We start from the raw sequence: 25011 nt of genomic DNA on the forward strand, positions 1-25011 counted from the left end.
CATTTCAAGTTGATTTGGATTCATAAAGAGAAACCGGAGTAGAATATGCATGCACACTGTGTTATAAATCAGAATATTTTTGTCCATAAACACTGAGTTTCGTCCGTGCACCACCTTTTGACTTGAATCCCAAGCACTGAACCAAGTGACAGGTGAATCTAAAGTGGCAGAAGATCTCACTTATTTGTACTTTGTTAACCATGAGTCCTGTGAAAACCATGTGACAGTCTGATGACGTTTTTTCACTGCAATCTATGTTTCGGCTATGTGACATTATAAAATAATGACTTTTGTACACAACTGTTCCCTACTTTCTTCCAAAAAGAGGGCAGAGGGCAGATAACACTGATGACACATGAATTGAAATGACGAATAAATCCTATCTGTAATATTAAAACATTAGTGTTCACACTGTATACTGATCATATTAATAGCAGTTATTAGTGGCAGCCTGTTACAGCAGCTCTCGCTCACCTTTGAGCTTTTTCCTCTACTTCTATATCTTTTTGTACTTTTTAACTGTTTTTAATTACTTCTTTTTGGAGCTCTCTTTCCGAGCAGTATGGAGACCAGAATTGCTTTTTTCTTTCTGCTGTTTTCCGCTGTGTCCGGGGAACCTGTACACAGCCCCATTGTTTACAGTAGGGATCAGCTGTTGGCCCTCAGTAGTGCTGCGGTGCCGGCGCACGAGCGGCCCAATGTCCCGCACGAGCAGAAGAGGAGGAGGCGCGGGTGCCGTGCTGGAGCTTCTCGCTCTAGCAGGAGGAGACACTACAGACCTGTTCTCCCATCTATCATCATGGGGAATGTAAGATCTCTCCCCAACAAGATGGACGAGCTAACGGCGCTGACCCGGCATTAGAGAGACTACCGTGAGTGCAGCATTATGGTGCTCACGGAGACTTGGCTAACGGCGCTGTCCCCGGACACGGACGCTAATCTGGATAGTTTTCAACTGCTGTGGGCAAACAGGACAGCAGAGAGCAGTAAGAGGAAAGGAGGAGGGCTGGCTGTGTTTGTTAATGACAGATGGTGTAACTCTGGGCACATCACTGTTAAAGAACAAGTCTGCAGTAAGGACATTGAACTTTTAGCGGTTAGCATGAGGCCATACTACCTCCCGAGGGAGTTTACACAGGTGATCGTGATCGCAGTGTATATCCCCCCCTCTGCTAACACTGATGTAGCTTGTGATGTTCTCCACTCAGTCACAAGCTCACTGCAGAGACAGCACCCACAGGCCCTTCCTGATCTCTGGGGATTTCAATCATGCCTCTCTGTCCTCCACCTTGCCTACATTCACACAGTATGTCATCTGCAACACCAGAGACAATAAAACACTGGACTTATTTTATGCCAACAGCAAGGGGGCATACAACTCATCCCCCCTCCCTCCCCTAGGAAGATCTGACCACAACCTGGTGCATCTCCTGCCTGTGTACAAGCCCCTGGTTAACAGGCAACCAGCGGAAACCCGCACAGTTAAGGCATGGACTGAGGAGTCTAAAGAAGCTCTGAGGGACTGTTTTGACTCAACTATGTGGGAAGAACTGTGCGTTTCTCATGGGGAGGACATCGACAATTTAACAGGCTGCATAACGGACTACATAAACTTCTGTGTGGGTAACATCGTACCCACCAGGACTGTACAGTGTTTTTCAAACAACAAACCCTGGATTAATCCTGACACAAAGGCTCTCCTTAAGAAGAAAAAGATGGCCTTTAGGCCAGGAAACAAGGAGGAGCTGAAGGCTGTGCAGAAGGAGCTGAGGAAGAAGATCTGAGAGGGGAAGCTACAGGTACAGGAGGAAGATGGAGGACCAGCTGCAGCAGAGCAACATCAGTGGAGTCTGGAAAAGCCTTAAAACCATCTCAGGGCAGAGGAAACCAGACTTTCAGGCTGCCAGGGATCAGACGTGGGTGAACGACCTGAACCTATTCTTCAATAGGTTTGACCAGACACCCACTCCTCCCCCGGCCCAGTCATCTCTGCTGCCCCCACCTCTCCTACTCCCCCTGTTTACTGCCCCAGTCTTACCTCTACCTCTCTTTCCACTGCATTTAGCTTGCAGACACCCTCCACTGCCACCTCTGACATTTAACCACCTCCCCCACCTGCCACTCAGCCCCCTGCTCCAATCTGTCCCTCTCCACTATCCAGGTGAGAAACGAGCTGAGGAAGATGAAGGCAAAGAAGGCTACCTATTCTTTTGTCCAGGTGAAGGAAGCTGAACTGCTGCTGGTGAGTAAGAAGAATTTGTAGACTCAGTGTTTAGGCTATGAAGAAAGTTAGTTGAAATATTTAATCTTGTCTAGATACTTTTTGTGTCAGTTGTTGTGAGACCATTGAAGTTAAGTAGCTATCAAGTGAGTTTCTGTCAAGCCAGGTGTGTTGAATAGGCTTGATTGCTGGGCAGAGCTAAGTCCGCATGAGGTAAATCTAGCCCATAAAGGCTAGTCACTACAGCGTCAGCTGCAGCGTCAGGACAGTCGAACGAAGACTTAGGGAGTCTCTCTGCGGGAGTCTGTCGAGGAAGCCTAAGTAACCCACTTTCCACCACCATTCGCAGCCATGGGTCCCTGCTAATTGCAGTCAGGACATCTAACCGGAAGAGATTTCACCAGAGACCCATTGCTCAAGGCTGTAATCCAGCCATTCTCTGCTACCCAACATTCTCCACCGGTACTGAACTTAAAGTACTAGGAGGGCTATGGAACTGCCAGTCTGTAGTCAAGAAGGCGGACACCATTTCAGCCTATGCCTCCCTGCAGACTCTCCACTTCCTGGCCCTCACGGAGACCTGGATCACTCCAGAAAACACTGCCACTCCAGCTGCCCTCTCAACCGCCTACTCATTCTCACACTCCCCGAGACAAACAGGTCGAGGAGGAGGAACTGGACTCCTCATCTCACCCACGTGGACCTACCAGGTCCTTACCCTTGACCACCTACCCAGATCTGCATTTGAATTCCACGCTGTCTCTGTCACCCTTCCTTTCAAAATCACTATTGTGGTGATCTATCGCCTTCCTGGCCCTCTCTGTGACTTCTCTGGACGCCCTCCTAAGCTGCTGCCCAGATGATGGCACACCACTTGTCGTCCTGGGTGACTTCAACATCCCCCCAGAGAAGCTGCGCTCATCTGAATTCATCAGCTTCTTCTCCTCTTTTGACCTCACACTCTCTCCCTCTCCACCCACCCACCGGGCCAGGAACCAACTTGACCTTGTCTTCACAAGGTCCTGTAGTACCTCGGCACTCTCTGTTACCCCGCTCACTGTGTCAGACCATCACTTTGTCGCTTTCTCTCTCCCCTTGAAGTCCTCCGCTTTCCTCGCCCCTACACCTCGCATGGTCACCACCCGCCACAACCTGAAATCCCTCTCTCCCTCCACTCTCTCCTCAACTGTTCTCTCCTCACTACCATCCACAGAACAGTTCTCTCAGCTGTCCACCGAGGAAGCCTCCTCCACTCTGTTGTCCTCCCTCTCCTCCTCTTTAAACTTTCTGTCCCCTCACCTCCTGACCAGCACGATCATCGCCCCCCCCCCACTCCCTGGCTGTCTGAATCGCTGCGAGCCAACAGATCGGTGCTACGAGCGGCAGAGAGAAAATGGAGAAAATCTCATCATCTTGATGACCTTGCTCACTACCACCACCTCCTGTTTGACTTCTCATCAACTGTTTAAGCAGCCAAATCTGCCTTCTACCTGTCTAAGATCAACTCCTCTGCCTCCAACCCCAGGAAACTATTCTCCATATTCTCTTCGCTGCTCACCCCTCCTACCGCTCCCCCTCCATCCTCCCTCACTGCTGATGACTTTGCAACTTACTTTACCAAGAAAGTAAAAGACATCAGCTCCTCATTTACTCCTACGCCCTACCAGAATGCACCTCCCCCAACCCTCACCTATGACAGCCTTACCTGCTTCAGCCCCCTCTCCTCTGAAGATGTTCACACACTAGTTACGTCTAACCATGCCACCACCTGTTCCCTCGACCCGATTCCCTCCTCTCTTCTCCAAAACATCTCACACGACATCTTGCCTTACCTCACCACCCTGATCAACTCCTCCCTCACTTCTGGCCATATTCCAGCTCCTTTCAAGACAGCTACAGTAAAGCCACTTCTAAAGAAACCCACTCTAGACTCGGCTGACATCCGAAACTACAGACCTGTATCTCTTCTCTCATTTCTCTCTAAAACCCTGGAACGTGCCGTCTACAACCGTCTTCCTACCTTTCGCAAAACGACCTCCTTGACCCTAATCAGTCAGGCTTCAGGACTGCTCACTCCACTGAGACGGCCCTCCTCACAGTGACTGAGTCGCTCTGGGCTGCCAGAGCCTCGTTCCACTCGTCAGTCCTCATCCTCCTCGACTTATCCTCTGCGTTTGACACAGTCAACCACCAAATCCTCCTCTCCATTCTGGCCGAACTTGGCATTGCTGACTCTGCTTTAACCTGGCTCGCATCATACCTGACAGAACGCACCTTTCAGGTCATGTGGAATGGCTCCTTGTCCAAACCCTGCTCCCTGGAAACTGGTGTCCCTCAAGGCTCAGTACTAAGACCGCTTCTGTTTTCACTATACACTAGATCACTAGGCTCTGCAGTCACATCACATGGATTCTCTTACCACTGTTATGCTGATGACACCCAGCTGTTCCTCTCTTTTCCCCATCCTCCAATACCCATGTTGCCACGCGCATCTCAAAATGTCTGGAAGACATCTCGCTTGGACAACTGCCCATCATCTCAAGCTCAACCTTAGTAAAACTGAACTCCTCTTCATCCCAGAAAAACTGCCCTCACACGGACCTGTCAGTCACTGTCGAGGATGTCACGGTATCGCCTTAATCGACTGCGAGGAACCTGGGTGTAATCCTTGACGACAGACTATCCTGCACCCCCAACATCACCGCGGTGGCCTGATCCTGCAGATTTGCCCTCTACAACATCCACAGGATCCGGTCTTTCCTCACAAAGGAAGCAACGTAACTCCTGGTTCAATCGCTGGTCATCTCCCGCCTCGACTACTGCAACTCGCTCTTGGCTGGACTCCCAGCCTCTGCAACTAAACCGTTGCAAGGTATCCAGAATGCTGCAGTGCGCCTCGTTTTCAATCTACCCAAACTCTCCCATGTGACCCTCCTCCTCCGTGACCTCCACTGGCTTCCCGTTGCAGCCCGCATCAGATTCAAGACCATGGTGCTGGCCTTTAAGGCCGTCAACCGAACTGCACCCATCTACCTCCAAAAACTGATCAGACCACATGCCCCTGCACGAGCACTTCGCTCTACTACATCAGCTGGCCGGCTGGTACCCCCATCGCCAAGAGCAAACAAAGACCGCCCAGCGAAGTCGTGACTCTTCTCTGTTCTGGCACCTCAGTGGTGGAACGAACTCCCGACCAATGTCAGGACAGCAGAGTCACTCGCCATCTTTCGCAAAAGACTCAAGACTCACTTGTTCAGACTTCACCTCGACTTCACCATAGCATTACTCCCTCCCCTCCCCACACCCCCCCACCAAAAAAAAAAAAAAATCATAATATGCACTTGTATGTTCCTACCGTTAGCACTTACATCATAGCACTTATGAAAGGTATCCTTGATAAATGACTTTATCAACGGTGATATGTTGTGGTTTCTTTCTTGTGACAAATGTACTTATTGTAAGTCGCTTTGGACAAAAGCGTCTGCTAAATGCCCTAAATGTAAATGTAAATGTAAATGCTACGGGTCCAGACGGGATCCGCTCCAGGCTCCAAGTCCTGTGCAGACCAGCTGTGCAGGATTGTGGAGTATCTCTTCAACATGAGCCTCAAGCTGGGAAAAGTGTCAATGCTGAGGAAAGCCTCCTGCGTGGTACCAGTACCAAAGACCCCTCACCCAAAGGACTTCAACAGCTACAGACCAGTTGCTCTCACTTCACACCTGATGAAGGCCCTGGAGCGACAGGTCCTTGTCCATCTCCACCCTCTGGTGGGTCCTTTTATGGACCCACTCCAGTTTGCCTATCAACCTGGCATCGGAGTGGACGATGCCATCATCTTTCTCATGGACAGATCACTGTCTCACTTGGAAAAGCCTGGAAGCACTGTGAGGATCATGTTCTTTGATTTATCCAGTGCTTTAAACACCATACAGCCTGCACTTCTGGGGGACAAGCTGGAGCTTACGGGGGTGGACCACCACCTCACATCCTGGATCCTCAACTACCTCACCAACCAGCCACAGTATGTGAGGACTCGGGATTGTGTGTCGGACACAGTTGTCTGCAGTACGGGGGCCCCACAGGGAACAGTCCTAGCCCCTTTCCTGTTCACCGTGTACCGAGCAGACTTCTCCCACCAATCACCCCACCGCCTTCTACAAAAGTTCTCTGACGACTTTGCTATGGTTGGCCTCATCAGGGACGGGGACGACAGAGCCTACAGAGAACTTATTAAGGACTTTGTGGACTGCTGCCAGCGGAACCACCTCCAGCTCAACGCCGGGAAGATTTCCTCAGGCACAGACAACCCTGCGCACAGGTGAACATCCAGGGAATGGACATTGAGATGGTGACATCTTACAAGTACCTGGTAGTTCACCTTAACAATAAACTGGATTGCTGAGGAAGCTCAGGTCCTTTGGAGTGCAGGGGGCACTCCTGACAACTTTCTATGACTCTGTGGTGGCATCAGCCATTTTCCATGGAGTAGTCTGCTGGAGCAGAAGCATCTCAGCAGCAGATAGGAAGAGACTTGATAAACTTATCAAGAAGGCCAGCTCCATCCTGGGATGCCCTCTTGACCCAGTGCAGGTGGTGGGAGAGAGCAGGATGATGGATAAGCTGTCATCGCTGCTGGTGAAGGACTCCCACCCCCTGCAGGTCACTATCATAGCAGTGGGCAGCTCCTTCAGTGATAGACTGATACACCCCAAGTGTGTGAAGGAGAGGTATCGCAGGTCCTTCCTTCCTGCTGCTGTCAGACTGTACAACCAGCACTGCTCCCAGTAGACCTCACTGTGCACTGTGCAATAAAAACTCTACACATAACCCATTTCTCATTTTGGTTTGCACTAACTGGACAATTTTTCATACCCATATTTATTATTTATTATCAACAATACACTGCCACACTGTTAATAATTGCACTGTTTATATTGTACATACTATTGTACATACTATGTATATACAAGTCTATTTCTATTTCTAACCTTTTTATTATATTGTTTATCTTTTACTATTATTATTGTTTATTGTTAAATTCAACTGTCCTTTGGCTGCTGTGACACAGAAATTTGCCCGGACAAATAAAGGCAGTCTGATTCTGATTCTGATATAACACCTTTGCCTTTTTTGGACCAGAATTCCAGTCCAGCCACCCACAGTGATGAATTACCACCCTGCCCCTTCTTTAAGGGAACATCAAAAAACACTAATAAAAAATGCCAAACCCAGAGCCTGATTGTTGTTTCTCTGCTGCGTCTGTGCTTTTAAAGTCCCTCTATATTATATTTGATATGATTTAATATGAATTTTGTTGGTGCTGCTGTCATATGATCCAATATTCATTGAAATGAATAAGTTAATTATTTTTAAGTGTTATCAAAGGTGCCCAACCTAAATGGATTTACAAGACACAGCAGCAGAACATATTGTTGGGACCCTCACCACATGGTTCTGAAAATAGAGTGGCTTAGAGTGACAAAGATTATATGCAGCCTCCTTGCACTTACAAAGCCTGGTGCACCGACCCTAATGTCCAGTAGGTGGTGCCTGATTGTCACAGTGCCCCCAGGTTTGAAAACTCCCATCTCCCATTGTCTGAGAGTGCACCTGAATGCATCGTCAGTTTCGTGCAGCACCTAGATACACGGAGAAGATAAAAACAGCTGCACACCCATTTCATAGCAGCCCCATCATAACGTGTTGCTGGAAGCATCAGCTTTCGTCTGTGCAGCTGGTACTAAAAGGGAGCACACAAACATTTGGATTTTACCCCGCTGGGCGAGCCAAGACTGTCCCGTGTTTACCAAACACGTTCTGGATCCAGAGAAGAGCTGCGCAACCCAGTCTCTCATCCCTGCAGAAGGAGGTTACCCCTCAGAAAACGCCCGCTTTGACCCGTTAGACTCCGCTGTTTGAACTACCGCCGCAGGATGCTGCAAAGCCTTTAATCCACGGCGAGGAAGCTGGATAAAAGAAGACACGCACTTGATTAGTGATTCGTTTTACACTGTAAAACATTGTGCTCATCACGAGCTGATCTAAGCCTGTCCACTCTGAGCCACATTCCTATCAAGGATTGATTCGAGCCTCAGTTCGTTCACTGACTGCTGAGTGACAGGAAGGCAAGTGTTGTGTCTCCACAGCTGTTTCTCCCTCTTTGCTACGCACCGAGTGTTAGCTCTTTTTGTCTCTCTCTCTCTCTCTCCACTAACCCACATGTACACGTACACACATATGATCAGAATGACACCTACAGGTAATCTTATGAGCAACTTGTTGGAGATTTATGGTTAATGACCTCGCTATAACAATAGATACGGTTGTCCTGTGGTAGCACCACTATAACATTAGATATGGTTGTCCCATGGTAGCACCACTACCTTTTTGGAACAGTGTCCTGTGTGTATCCAAAAGTGCATGTGAGAACAACAGTGTTCCGCCATGGTTTGTTCAAGCCTCGCGCAGCCTTGAACACTCCGTAACGTCATCTTTCAAGAAATCGTGTAGGCCATCTTGGCTCTCTTCCTCTATGCTGCCAGCTTGGCTCTCTTTCTTTGTCTCTCTGACACACACACACACACACACACACACACACAAAGTAGTGTGTTTCATAGTTTAGCTGCTGTAGTTGAATGATAGATTTTTGGCGACTGAAGTATAATGGATTATTGATAAATTTTCTAACATTAATAAATTATATTATATTGTACAGAGCAGTTTTCTGTGATTATTTTGTGCATATGTTTTGTGGTAATTACTGGTTGTGATGGTCAGTGCTCGGATTCAAGACGTTTCACCTCTCATCCAAGAGGCTTCTTCAGTTCTAACTAACTGGAGGGGAGTTGGAGACTTTTATGTGTGTGGGAGTGTACTTACAGAGTCGTTAAGGACACGTGTGAGATCTGAGTTTCAGAGTCATTAGGGCCACTTGTGGGTCACTGACTTAACTTGGGGGTGAGTTGCTGCCCCAAGCAGGTTTAAGTATCTTGGGGTTGTGTTCAGGAGTGACAGGAAAATGCAACATGAGATGAATATTGTGGTAAAGAAAAGCTGAATTGGAAGGCTAAGCTTCTTATTTACCAGTTGATCTGTCTTCCAACACTCAACAATGAACATGAGGTTTGGGTAGTGACCGAATTAATGAGATAGTGAATACAAGTGGCCGAAATGAGTCTCTCAGAGGGTGGCTGGGCCCAGCCTTAGCAATAAAGTGAGGAGCTTGGACATCTGAAGGGAGCTCGGAGTATAGCCGCTGCTCCTTCAGGTTGAAAGAAGCCAGCTGAGGTGGTTTGGGCATCTTTGGGCCCCTTCTGGGCACCTTTCTGTGGAGGTTTTTCAGGCACATTCAACTGGGAGGAGACCCTATGATAGATCCAGAATTAGCTGAAATAATTACATATCTCATCTTGCCTGGGAATGCCTCGTGATCCCACAGGGGAAATTGGAAAGAGTTGCTTGGGAGACGGACTTGCCTGCTGCCACCGCAACCCAACCCCGGATAAGCAGAGGAGAATGGATGGATGGATTGATGCATATGCTCTGCTGCTATGTACGCTATATAATTAATATATTTTTATACTTAGCATCTTCAACACAAAATCTTTTTTGGTAAATCAAGTATATATATACACACTTCAGCTAGCTTTCTCTTGTGAACAGTATTGGCATAGTTCAATCTGTGTTTCACTGCTGACGCCCTGATGCTAGGGCTGGATTGCCATCTGGACCAGGCAAGTGGCACTTACTATTTAGTATTCAAGTAATATCAAATTAGTCTGGTAATAAGCATTGAGCATATTACAAACATGCTGGTACATGGTGCCCACAGGATGAATAATGAATTTTGTGACCCCCTTATTTTTCTTCTAGCACCACAATGAGGCATTAAATTGGTTCAGACATGTATGTTCCCCTTAAGATGAATTGTAATAACTTCGGTGATGTTCATGTAATGGTGTCATCAGATCAAAATTTTAATATTGATTAAATCTGATTGATTCACAACAAAACAGCATCAAAACTAATGACGTGAACAAAGCCTAGTGAACATGATGAGCATGTTTGACTGCTGATGTTAGTGTTTAGCTCAAAGCACCACTGTGTGTAAGTCTCACAGAGGTGCTAGAATGGCTGCAGACTAATAACATAATAATAATATGTTTATATGGTGCATATTCTTAAATAATTTTGCCTTAAATAAAATCAATTAATATGAACTTGCGGAATCTGGGTGGAGTGGTAGGGCCTTCTAGCAGTTTAAGTACCTTCTGATTGAAGGTTGAGAAGAGTGAGCCCTGTACAGTTTGTCATGTATGGTATGGAGGAAACCATTCCTATTGGGAATTAGGGTCTATGGGGCGATGTCAAGAATATCAACAAGTGAGGTAAAGTCCCCTTAGATTGCACTACATGCAGGAAAAAAATGTTTAGGTCATGGTTTACTTTTTTATTTTAACCAAACCTTCCACACTGGCTCTGGCCCACCACTGAGTGTGACCTGCGTGCAGACACCATTGTCTGCTCATTGCTATTTCCTCACAGAAGGAATGAATGACCTTCTTCCAAGCTTTTGTGTTACCATACATTGTATTTCTCCATCCACATAATAAAACTACTGACGGTGAATCTCAGGCCTTTGGTTGTTTGCTTTTGGCTTTGTCTTTAATCCTATTTTGCTCGGATGCATTGATGGTTTGCTGCTGCAGCCATAGCGGCTAATCTGGCTCTGACTAATCTGGCTAGCCATGTTGTTTTAGTCTGTTTGCTAATTAATGATGTGCTATTTACATTCCCCAGGCCACTGCCTTGTCTCAGTTTTCAGGTGCTATTACACATCAGTAAAGTGTGTGTGTGTATGTGTCACAATCAATTCATTACTCATCCAGTCAATATTTCAATGCATTATCGGCCTTTCCTTGTAGTTTACATGCTTTTAATAAAGCACATAAAATAGTTAATATGAAAGACAGAAAAAAGGCAAAAATAATAACAATAATGATTTTCTTGCAGTAGATAAAGATGATTTTCCATGAAACAATTGTGTTTCAAATGTTTCAAGCCAATTTCCTGACTGCCTGTGAATGTTTGTTTTATTTTACCACAATCCACAAAGCCTTGCTACTCTTCTCCCAAGTAAATGGTCTCCCAACATTTGCATTCCTCCAAGCAATATAATTTCACTACTTTCAGTTATCACCCCAGAGCATTCTATTTCAAACATCAATGAACACACTGCTGAAAAAGTACACACATGTGACATCTCTCATCCAAAAATCAAAAGAAAATCCTACACAAAAAGTGTGGTTTTATTGTTGCAGGCAGGACATCATGCTGTGCCCTCTAACTACACTTTATTACCTGTGAAATGAAAGAATTAATAGGGTGATGATGACAGGTGTGGCATAAAGAACGCCTGGACAATTCATGCAGCCAGGCCCAACCATGGTAGGTGAAATTCAGGTTTGTTATATCCCCATGCTGCTGTCAGAAAATCATATTTTCACTCACTCTCCTACTGTGAACAGATTAGAACAAGTGGCTTTACACTTTGCCACATAGCCTGTGGGATACTAATTGAGGTGGGCTACGGATGTTACTATTAAAGCAGAGGAAAAACAGCTCAAAATGGCCCCGCCAGGATTAAAACAAAACACTGCTAGAGGAAGCTTTGTTGGGTTTTTATGTTTTCTTTTCCTGTTTGTACCAAGACTACAGGGAAATAACTTTTTCCTATTGTTTTCAACAGCAGTGCAAACAGGATGATTGCAGGAGGCAGGCAGAGCGCCACAGGGAGAAAGCTACTCCTTTTCTACTTAGCATTAAGAGCAAAGAAAAAAAGGAGAAAATGCAGAGAAAGCATCTGTAGAAACAGAGAGTCACACTAAGAAATAATATAGTGTGTGTGCATGTTGAGGGGGGCTGGGCAGCATCTGCAGAGCACAGTGCATCCACAATTCAGTTAAGTCTTTATACTTTATAGACATAAAATAAAAGTCAAAAAACATCAGCATTACTGCAGTAACAAACCAACCTGAACACAGCTGTGAGAGCTGGAGAGTGGCATAGGGTCCTTCCCATTTCACCTAAATTGTTTCCACATTTCCCTCACTTGTGTCTTTTCCTTGCGTCTTAGTCCCGCCCATTGAGGATTCATGGAGAGATGTGAGGAAACCATGGGAGGAGAGAGGACCAAGGAAATATGTTTTAAGACAAATGAGACGTCCTTTCCTCTGCAGCATCACATGAAGCGACGTCCTTTTCTGATGACGGCTGTAGCTGTCAGTAGGCTAACAGCTGTAGATACGTCAGATGGATTAATGCCAAAAATGGCAGTATCTATATTTTTTACGGCAGTTAGTTTTTCTGGATGATCACTTTATTTTTTCAGCTGGATCTTCATCTGCTTTGCTGTCTGGTTTTGCAGTTTGTGCGAGTTTAGTTCTGTTTTCATTTCAGTCTCGCAGTTTTATCTCTCATTGGACATGTCGGGATGTGATGCACCTGCTGACATCCTGATTACTAATTTTTGCAAATGAAGCTTCTGTTATACACATTAAACTTGTTAACTTGTAAACTGTTGTACTGTGTATTTAAACTGTGTACTGTGTATTTATACTGTGAACTGTGTATTTATACAGTGTACTATGTATTTATACTTTGTACTGTGTATTTATACTGTGTACTATGTATTTATACTGTGAACTGTGTATTTATACTGTGTACTGTGTATTTATACTGTGTACTATGTATTTATACTGTGTACTGTGTATTTATACTGTGTACTATGTATTTATACTGTGAACTGTGTATTTATACTGTGTACTGTGTATTTATACTGTGTCTGCTTGGAGGCACAGGAACCATTTCGACTGGCAGAATGTGTTTATATATTGATTCATTATTGCCTCTGTGTTCATTGACATTCTGATTGTGAAATCATCATTTAATAACCCAGAATGTGATTGTGGTGTCTTCTAGACACTGGACACTATTTTTAGGCTAAATGTTTGAGGGAAAACTGAAATGATGTAACATATGAAACCGCTCAGGAATGATCAGCCTCACGTGCAGAGGTGTGAAGTAACGAAGTACAAATACTTCGTTACCTTACTTAAGTAGAAATTTTGGGTATCTATACTTTACTGGAGTAATCATTTTTCAGCCGACTTTTTACTTCTACTCTTTACATTTTCACACAATTATCTGTACTTTCTACTCCTTACATTTTAAAAATAGCCTAGTTACTCTATTTCATTTCGGCTTGTTTTCATTCCGGCTTGTCATCGTTCAAAAAAAAAAAAAAGAAAAGAAAAAACCTATCCAAATAAATCGCACCATCCGGATAGAGTGAATTTGATTGTGGTTGGATGAGAAGTATAAACATATACCATTCCGACACCCTATTGGTTTGTACGCGATCCATCGCCCCTGCACATGACATCACACTCCAGCAAGGGCACAGCAGATAGCAGACATAGCAGGACTGTTAGCCGAGTATGTAGCCAAGTACAAAGATGTCCCAACCAAGCACCAGCAGCGAGGAGGTTGGTAGCCAGGAAGACCAGCCAACCCTTGAACATCCCTGGCCGTACCTGGAAGAATTTTTCGAAATGGTTGGAATCAAAAACAACTCATTTCGAATGCGCTGCAAGCTCTGCGCACCCAAGTACCACGAGCTAATGGCTTTCAAAAACTCGCCGTCTAATTTGAAAAAGCATATTGAGGTAAGCTGAAAGTTTATTATCAGTCAATTATTGACAAAATATTGTAGTAACCTAGTAACGTATTAATGGTAAATTTGCTATGGCTAGGTACATGCCAAAACATGCCATGGTTTGCTTGCTAGCAGTAGGCTATGATTCAATGTTGCAAGTTCGTATAGTGGGCTCCGTGTGAGATTTGAAATTCGACTTTAGCCAAATGTTATCTGAGCTTATATTATTGCTATATAAGCAATATTGGACAAAAGCGTCTGCTAAATGCCCTAAATGTAAATGTAAATGTACTTCAGCAGCCCTCAAAAGGAAGTCATCCACTGAAGATTCTTTGGCCCCACCCTCCAAACAAACCAAGCTGTGGGAGACTCGAAGAGTGTCCCAGGCAAGTGTGGATATAGTAGTCCTCAATTTCGTTGTCCAAGGCTTGCACCGACCACACATTGTTCAGCAACAGGGCTTCATTGATCTTGTGCAACATCTTCAGCCAAATACAAATGTCATGACACGCAATACTGTTGTAAACAAAGTCACAAAGGCCTCTGTTGAAATGAAAAGAAAACTGAAAGCTGCCCTTAGTGAAATTGAGTTCGTAGCAACAACAACAGACTGCTGGACGGCACACCGTCGCGGTTTCATTGGTGTCACTGCGCACTGGTTTAACCCCCATGCAGAGATTCTGTGCTGCCCTGGCATGCAAGCAACTTAAAGGGTCACATCCCTTTTCTGCCCTGGCTGGTGCCCTAAATGATATTCACACAGAATTCAATATCAGAGAGAAGATCGTTCGCACTACAACTGACAACGGATCAAACTTCCTGAAAGCCTTCAGAGTTTATGGGCAGACTGACAAGAACAACAATCCTGAACCTGTAGGAGAGGCTGATGGAGAAGAGGATGATGGTGGCCAAAATGATGATTAAGATGAAGAAGAGGAAAGCGTTGAGGGTGTTGAATTTGTTGATGCCAGAGCCCTATTGGACAAAGATGACTACTTGGAACACCAGCTACCTAAGCACCATCACTGCGCCTGCCACCTCCTCAATTTAGTGTCCACAGTTGATGCTTCAAAAGCAGAGGTCAACCCATTGTACAAGCGCGTGTCAAGGTCCACATTTGCCAAATGCTCTAGCCTGTGGAACAAAAGTTCAAGATCTTTCAAGACCACCGCATCTGATGTAATTGAGGACCACTGCAAACTCCAGCTCGTAAGGCCTGTTGCTACAAGGTGGAATTCACTCTTCTCAGCCGTAGAAAGAATAGTGAGAATAACAAGAGAACAAGGCGAAGGAGCCCTTGCAGCTGTCTGCAGTGAACTAGACACACCTAAGTAAGTGCTCGTTTGTCTGCCTTTCAGTTAATGAAGTGATTAACAATAGATTAAGTCACAGTTTATACTTTGAATACTATAGAACACATGTATGCACTATGCCAATATGCAGTCCCCATATTTACAATGGATGTGATTTGTAGCAACACAACTACTTTTCTAAAAGTCTCAGATGACAATATTTTTCCTTTTTAATTTTCAGTTCCTCCAGTTGAAGGTGCTACATCAAGTAGGCTAAATGTTCCATGTTGTGTTTTTCTTTTCTTCTTTGTACAGGTTTACTCCAGTAGAACTTGCATTTCTTGCAGAATATGCAAAGACAATGAGCCCAGTTGCAAAGGCACTTGACGTTCTTCAGGGAGAAACCAGTGTGCAGATGGGATGGTTGGTCCCCACCATAACTCTACTAAGGACCAAGCTCCAGCACCTTCACGTCACCTCCAAGTTCTGTGAGCCTTTGATTGCTGCACTTCTTTCAGGCCTTGAAAAACGCTTCGGAGAGATGCTTGCAGATCCAGAGCTGATAGCCGCATCCATTCTAGTTCCCAAATTTAAGACCTGCTGGACAAGTGACGAAAATATCCTTAAACTTGGTGTCGCACTTCTCAACTTCCCCTTAATACGTGTAATTTCTATGGCGACTATGGAGTGAAATGAGTTTGAAATGACATTTAATGACACAAACACACACACACACACACACATACACACACAACACTATCTAATACACAATTACAATACTGTCATATGGTATAAATTGTCCTGATTTTTGTTTTTTATTCCACAGGCCTTGACTATATCAGAAGCCACCTGGACTGTCAGGCCGAGTATCACGTCAGTGAGGGCTCCCAATCATCTGAGGAAGAGGACTTCTTTTCCTCCTTGAAGAAGACCGGTCCTCTCGAAACGACCCAGCAGTTGGATGGGTACCTGGGGTGCCCAGGAGACACAGTAGAGGCACTGAAGTCCTTCCCAGCTGTGTGCCAGCACTCCCTGTGTTTATTTGGTCTTGAAAGTCTCACAATGTTTCTAATAAATGAAGAAAGATGTTTGTGGTCCTTTTGTTCTCCTTCAGTCAGGCTGACACATTTTAACTCACTGGTGCATCAGGAAACAAACTAAATATAAAACTTGATGGTGATGCAGTTCAACCTGTTATCTGTCTTCACTCCAGTATGAAACTCCAGTGATGTTGTGATGTATGAGATCAGTCTGATCTGCTGCAGCGCCAAATCAATAACGAAGGAGGTGTGTCGGCCGTTAAAAGACTTCGGTGAAGGCTGCTGTCGTGTGTCTTTGCTCATCCCTCCTCAGAGGTCGCTCCTCGATCCTTGGACCTCGGAGCACAAATAAGAATATTGGGATGGCCTGCAAGATGGTGGACATGAATGACTTCTGGTTCAAACGAGGAGTAAGGAAGCAACAAATGAGAGAATGAGAAGCACCTATAAACTCATTGTTGGTTGTAGTGGTGGACCTGTCCATGGTCCTGATTTTCTGTTAGAACAGCCAAAGCCTCACACTACCTTTATGTTCTGCCAGAAATTAGGGACTACAACGTTGGAAAAGAAGTAAATGCTACAAAACTCATCAATGAAAATTCATTATTTAAGGAAAATTAAGGAAGGGACAAAAATAGCAAAAAAAGTATTAGTGAAATAATTAGTGAATGCAGCTTAAATTTACCTCTGCCGAGGAGGTTACGTTTTCCCCCATGTATGTTTGTTGGTTGGTTGGTTTGTTAGCAGGATTACACAAAAAGTACTGAATGGATTTCCATGACCCGCTCTGGTATAAAAGGCTCATCTTAAAGGAACAAAACACACCAATTCTTAGATTCAGGTGATTACTAAACCAGTGAAGACATTATTATGAATATTAGACCGTAAGTTACAAGGACATTTTGTTGTTATTATCTTTAATTCTGCTGAGTTGGATTTGCAAGTACAAGCTTTATGAGGAGCTCTTGAAGGCACCATTTATGTCTACCAGGAAATGTATTATCACTGCATTCAAAGACAGAAAAATTGCCTGATATTACAACTGCACTTTGATGTCATTACTTTTGTGTCATTACTGCGTTTACCATCTTATTGTTGCCTTTCATACCATCAGGTCTTTGTTGCTCTTAAAGTGGTAACTTGTTATGATTGGACTTTGTGGTGGCCTGATTGTGGTCTGGTTTCTGTGCTTTGTGTTTCAGAGGTGCTTGGTATAATCAGCACCTGCTCTTATACCCAGACCTTCACTCTGCACGGTGCCAGATTATTGTGGCCAGCTCCAGTGGTACTAGATCGCTCTCTGTATCTCTTTAATCCTGCTTTCCTCCTCTTCCAGTTTGACCGGACCATTCCTGTGGACCCGCTCCTCTACCACTCACCACCGAGCCTCCCGTATGTCTGCCACCCCTCACAACCCTGTCTGCCTGAGCCAGCCTGTAACCGTGAGTCTCCACCTGCACCACCCTGGGAGCCTTTGGCCTGCGCTCCAGCTCATCGTCTCTACCTACCAACAAATCCTTTTGTGATCAATAAATTCACCTTTCAAGTCACTACCTGTTTGGCATCACTTTTGGGTCCACCTGTTCTCAACTACAAATATTACAGTAACTGACATTACTGAAGAACTGGACTACAAAACATATTGTGCAGCTCTTGTTATTGGGCCAAGGCTTTTGACAAAGTTGATCATGGTGCCTTGGTTGTTTTGTTTTTTACAAGTATTTTTTTGGCCTTTTTATGGATTTGTTTGATAGGACAGTTTGAGAGATGACAGGAAACAGGATGAGAGAGAGGGGGATGACATGCAGCAAAAGGCCGCGGATGGGACTTGAACCCGGGACCACTGCAGTGAGGGCACAGTCTCTGTACGTGGGATGCATGCTCTACCAACTGAGCTACTATGGCACCATTACATAACATTTTGATGTTTTAATCAAGAGGCTCTGTGTGCCTGTGTTGGAGTGCACAGAGATGCACATGGAGCCAATGACCTCCGACCATAAGGAGGAAGGATGTCAAGTAAGAGAAGGAACAGAACTAAGAAGACATGCCTTGTTCCACCAACCAGGACTTTGCACCCTTATGCCTTAAGCCTATCAAGAGTCGTAAATATACTGCAAGTTTGTTTCTCTCTCTTTCTTCTCCTTTAATTCACCCTAAGTGACCAAAATGGTCAGGACTCTCTACTTGAATGTGTAAATATCATCATCCATCATTAGCATTACAGTGCATCTTTTTGTTCTTATTCAATGGACATCGCACAGGTCTCCCAGCCCCCCACGCTCATCTGACGATATTTTTTCTAGAGAATTTTGTCCTACATTTTGTCAGCATGCGTCCACAGACACAAAGAGCACAGACAGATCTCGAGAGCAAGAGCCGGCATGCGCGCTCTCTAAACTCTGATCAAACTGTCTAAACCTGGCTGTGCTGATAACACATAAAGCAAGAATCTGTTACTACACTGCCTATTCATCCCCTAATATGCTATCAGGAACATTTTTCATCTAGTACTTAGCTTAAATAGAGAAAGCTTGTGAACCAGAAGTCACTGCCATTTTGTTTATATAGAGTGAAAACAGAGGCTAAAAAAACTCTGATGAAACTGTCAAACAAGTTGGTGGGGGGAGAAATGTTTCACTTCTCTTGGTAGAGGGGCTTGGGAGATGACAGGAGGAAGGGTGATGACATGCAGCAAGAGACAACAAGTCAGGCTTGAACCCAGGGCCTTTGCAGAGGGTCTATATATGGGTCGCACGCTCTACAAACTGAGCTACTGGGGTGTTGGAGACAGACATTTTAATCTGAATAGAAAGATCTTCATTGACTGATTTCATGTGCTTAAACACATTAAATAAACACACGGTCTTCGTTTTCATGACTGAATAAACTGAATAAACAAAGGGTCCATATCAGAATAATATACGTATAGTATATTCACGGATTATAGCTGTTGATGCATTAATGTGTTCATAACTTTAGGGCTGCAGCAGGTAAAGCACGAACTCATTTTAATAACTGTATATACTGCTGGGTGGCTTAACCTATAATAATATAACCTAGCTACAACTTTAGATTATTGATATACAATATAAATTAAGTAAGCAATGTACAGTAATCAGTAGGGCTAACACTAACTAAATTAACTAAAGCTTTAAAATAAATGTAGTGGTATAAAAGTGTAATATTTGCCACTGAGATTTAATGGGGTAGAAGAATATAGTTTAGGTTTAAAGGGTATCTGTATATGGTTTTAGTGAGGAGACCACCATCTCATGGTGACACCCTGCAATTGAATGAATGGGCGTGTCTACAGTGGAATCTAGACACACCCCCAGGAGGAGAGGCGGGGACTCCCAGCCAGCTGCCAGCCGACTCCCAGCCCTTCTAATGAGTGCTTTATAATATGTCAGAGACAGTATGCGGTGAGAACCCTATACAATAAAACTGGTTTGCCAGCTGCTATACATGTTGGCTGGAAAACAATCCAGTTAACCCTGGGGCAGCTATGCCTCCTCATCATTAGGACAAACTAGTGAATACCAACAGATTGCCCTATAATGTTGGTATCAAATGTCCACAAATACAAAATCATAGTGTTTTCCTGTACGAAAGGGTTACCAGCTAACCAGTCTAGTTCCCAGACTCTCATCTGAGCAAATAATTTGAAATGGTTGCAAATCGTGCTGAAATGCGCTACCGTTTATCTGTTGTGATGTGAGCCAAGTAAACAAGTGAAATATGAGTATTTTGTTCTCCCTGACTTGGAATGCAGATGTACTGCCCTATCATGTTCTTTGGAATTTGCTCACTGGAATTTTGGGTCCAGCATTCCGCTAGAATCCCAATTGTTAAAGCGCGATCTCACTTTTTTATTCGGTCTCAGATTGTTGTGTCAACTCAACTCTCTAGTAATAAATCCTATTTCTCCTTCCCAGCAAGGAAACACATGACATAGGTATTTTTAAAGCTTTAGTTTAGCTTGAGTGATCTGCTTTTCAATAATAGGCCTACACTTGTTACAGTCTACGGAGAGTTGGACCCCAAAGCAGAGACTGACAGGCGTCTAAGTGCAAAAAAATGTTTATTCAAACGAAAAACCTTCACAAGCAAAAACAACAGGCGTCCAGCAAGGCAGGTGGGGAAACTCCAGCGGCAAGAAACACTCAGGCACGGGGCAAAAACACAGGAACTCAGGCGACGAGGCAGCGAGGTACACGGAACTGAAAAAACACACGGGAGAAAAAACATGTCAACACGCACAGAAAAAACACAAGGCAGTATACGAAAAATTCTCAAAGCGAACACGGTCAGCTCTACCAACAAGACGGAATTATCTGGCAGGGGAGTAGGGTGAAGACCAGAGGCTTTATGGAGGTAGTGATGAGTGAATGGCTGCAAGTGTGCCTCGTCAGCCCCGCCTGCCAAGCCCTGCAGAGGGGGAAGAACAAAGAGGCGGGGGAAACAGAGACAGGGCAAAAAACACACAAGACACAGAAACCTCACAACACTGGTCTGAATGTGTAAGTGTTGTATTGTTGGATCAAGTGGTTATCATGTCCTCCGTGGTACTTTGTATGTTCCTGCTTGGGGTCCTTATCCGAATTGAATGCCCAAGGACAGAGGTTGTCATATGCAGTAAATTGTGATTTTGAGCTATAGAAATAAAGAATTAAAGAGTGCAAATCAGATTTGCTAACTCAGCAAAAAGGTTTGCCTCAACCTGTCTACCTTTCAAAAAAATGCTATCCTATTTCCATTCTATTTTATTCTATTAAAGGTCCTACATTATTTGTTGTCTGATTGTTGTGTACAATTATATGCATATAACCACTTCCAGTACTGCATACATCACAAATTCAAGAGGCTTTGCAGTCTGGCTTTAACATTCAGATTTTATTTTAGTTTTTTACACACCATTGCACAATGCTTGACAGTGTTGTGCATGAATGTGCTAAAAGAGCGTGTTCATTCAACATGCTCATGTTTACGGTGAACACTGAACTAAACATAGCTGTTTACAGCTAATTAATTCTGAATGTAAGTATAACTCCTGCGAATGTTAACTCTACTCATGCACTGCTCAACGGCACCCGGCTTTAAATGAAAGAAGGTAATGTTTCACAGTGACGCTACAATGGATCACGCTGCTTTTCTTGAAAAGAACCACCCTACTCTGCCTGCAATTGGGTGACAAGTCATGAACACAGCCTCTGACTTTTTTACAGACTCAACCAAAGGCATCATGTATTTAACAATGTTATATGCTCTTATCTTAGAACAAATTATATGTGTTTTCAGTAATGATATCACTGACTTTTAATATATTTTGTGGTCATTTGTCTTACAATAGAGTCTACCCAAAGATTGTAACCAATATTCTGTAACTCTATTTTTGTTGTAGTATGTGTTGTGCCTTGTGTTTTACATTGTTTTATTTTCTATTTTTGTCTTTGATTTGGGATCCCTTGAAATATGTTGATACATCTCAAGGGCTTTGTCCTGATATAACAAATTTGACATCTTATTTATACTGTTTTAAGTCTGTTTATGTATTTTTTTATTGTATGTACTGCTGTAATAATATTTGTATACATCCATCTTGACAAAATCTCTCTTGAAAAATATATTTACAAGACGTATAAGACTTTTTACCTGCTTCATTGAAATAAAAGAGTAATAGTTAAACATTATAACAGAAGAAATAGTGATATTTTGATGTGAAACCAACTGCTGACATAAGTAGACTGTGTGTTGCATTTAGAGGTTTGCATTCACAGTGTTGCAATGGCAAAGTGCTTCACTCTGATATACAGAATTGACTGTATGTTTAAGCATGTATGTGCATGCGTGCATGTGTATGTGTGTGCATATTGCTTTGCCAACCACTTTGGAGTGGAGAAGCTGATTGCTGATCAGTGTTAAGCTAATGCTAGCCTACAGCTTCACCCTGTCTTTAAAGCTGAGTGGGGCCATGCTGATTGTAATGGAGGAGTCCAACTCTCAGCACTCTGTTGGCACAAGTGACTCACAACTGATTGCTATTCAGCACGGGAGGAAAACTACACTGGGAGATAGATAATCTCTATTAACCAGTATATGTGTGTGTGTGTGTGTGTGTGTGTGTGTGTGTGTGTGTGTGTGTGTGTGTGTGTTTGGGTCAGTATGTATGAATGGGCTGTATGTACAGTATCTATATGTACAGAGTTATGTATTGTATATACTGTTTGTATTTATAGTATGCACTTTATTTATTTGTGTCCATTCGGGTTTTTTTATTTTTAAAAACAATCCTCATCCAGAACCTCCTTTTGAGAGGAAGTCCAAGTGACAAAGCTCCCTGAAAATCCCAAAATACAGCTTATCTCCAAAGTTGTCAATTTATTTTAGTTGTAAGAAAACCCTTACTTCATTTGTATTTTCTCTCTTCTCTCAGTTTTGATGACAGTGTTTTACAAAAGCTTGATGTAATTCCCCCTTAGGCAGAGGGTTATCCTGTCAAAGCTCTCTGATACTGTCGTTAGCAAATGTTTAGACCATAAGAATTTTCTGGGTGAACAGATTGAACTGAATCACTTCCTTAAGGGTCTGTTCTTTAGTCAGTTCAGTTGAGTTCTCAGTTAGAGTAGGTTGTGAGTAAATATGCATTGAACACTCACTCACTAGCTGCGTATACGTAGACCCTAATATCCCACTAATAATCAGAATAATCGCCCAATCAAAATAAAAACGGCTCATGTAAACATCTCAATTGAAGGAGACTGATCCAAAGGGGTGAAAGGGGTGGCATAAATCTTTGATATTCCGATCAATAGGAAAATGTTATGTAAATGCTTATTCCGATTGTTTCTCTCTTGTTGGAGTAAATATATTCTTTTTGTGCATGCTCGCCCCACGTGGGGTTAACATCATAGGTGACATTGCTTCTAGATTGCTTGGGTTTATTTTCTTATATATATATATATATATATATATATATATATATATATATATATATATATATATATATATATATATACACTGACAAACATCACAATTTTGTCATTTAGTTTGGAGGATTTAATATCCTGTTATAAATGAATATGAGGAGCAGCCTTCTCCTGATAGATGTACTCGGTGAAAACCAGCTGTGTAGAGTGATGGCGAGACAAAAAAACGTCCTCCCTTTTAGTTCCAGGCAGCCAGACGTTTGTATTCTTGTGACTGTCTCTCTCATCTCCTCTCTCTCTCCAGCCTCCATCAGAACCTCTTGCTGCAGAGTTTTTTGGCCTTGAACCCGGGAGCTAAAAGCTACACAAAGCTCCTCTCCACCACTGCAAGGAGAGTGGAAAGCAGGGGAGTCACTGGAAGAGGAATGAAGAGAGAGGCTGTGATGTGAACACAGTCAGTTTTAAATACTCTCCAACTAAACCAAATCTCCAACATATGAAAACAGGGAGTACAGCAGACTATTGTTAACTGGAGATATTGACGATATGTGGTCTGTATTATCTTTTAATGTTTGAATGTTTGCTGACAAATCATGCATGCTTTCACACATAAAATGTACAATCACAAAATATATAAGAAAGCTGTGCATATTAGTGCAACAGGAACACATACAGCATTAGCTATCCAAAACCCATGTGATGTACTTTGGCCTATAGTTTCTCAGTGGTGTGGAATGATGGTTTGTGCAAAGCTGTAAAGATGGAGCTAAATAATTATATTAATTGAAATTAGAAAAGGCATTTTTTATTTAGCTCAACTGCACACATTACAGGGGATTACTAGCAGGATTGGAATTTTAAAATAAAGAAAAATATACTAGTTGGTAACATGCACAAATGACCACATTTCACGAGTCTCACACAGGCTCGGAAAGTAAGCAAGTTACAATAATTTGTTGTTGTTTTCAACAACAGTATTAATGGTAGTTCGAATCCCACCTCTGGTTACTACTACAACCTTTACTATGACTACTTCTACTACCACTAGTACTACTACAGCTACAGCCTCTATACTACTACTACTGCTACCACTACTTGTGCTACTACAGCTACCATTAATAATGCTGCTATGGCTACTGCTAAATTGCTGCTAAGCTACTGCTAAACTGCTACTACAGCTACTCCAGCCTTCAATACTACCACTACAGTTCATACAAGCACTGAACAAAAACATGATTGGTGGAGCTTTGCAGTACTATGATTAGTAGTGGAGCAGCCGTATTTAAGACCCTCAGCACACTGTGAACACAACTGCTGCTCTGTGTCAAAGAGGATAATGCGCATGTCTCATGATCTGACGGTCAGGAGTTTAAAACCTCACCTTCTCACTTTGAGATACATTTTCCAACGTTATTTCACATATGCATGTACATGGTTGATTTGATGATTGATTACACCTGTAGCAGTTCAGCATTCAGCAGTCTCCGAATGTTTTTTAATCATGTTGAACAACAAAAACATCTCTCCATTATAAATGTTTAAGATTGTTCCTAGTCAAGGACTTAAAGTACAGGTCACAAGGTAACCATTATATAAAGAATATCATCCCCACTGTCTTTCTTACCTTTTCCTGACATTTTTTCTTGTCCTATCACAATAAAGCCACTAAAAAGCCAAAACAATTCCATATCCTTCATACATTGTGACTCATTCACCTTATACTGACATACACATGTACATGTTCACCTCAGCAGCCAAGAATAGAGCATAGCGCTCATGTCCATGCACAGCACTGCATAAAAACTGTCCAACT

General features: G+C 43.3%; 1 pseudogene; it reads left to right on the plus strand.

Annotated features, from left to right (window-relative positions):
* Positions 1-562: 562 nt before the first annotated feature.
* LOC141014927 (uncharacterized) lies at positions 563-23647 on the plus strand (annotated as a pseudogene).
* Positions 23648-25011: the final 1364 nt, after the last annotated feature.

This window comes from Pagrus major, chromosome 19 (genome assembly GCF_040436345.1).
Source record: "Pagrus major chromosome 19, Pma_NU_1.0".
Classification (NCBI taxonomy): domain Eukaryota; kingdom Metazoa; phylum Chordata; class Actinopteri; order Spariformes; family Sparidae; genus Pagrus; species Pagrus major.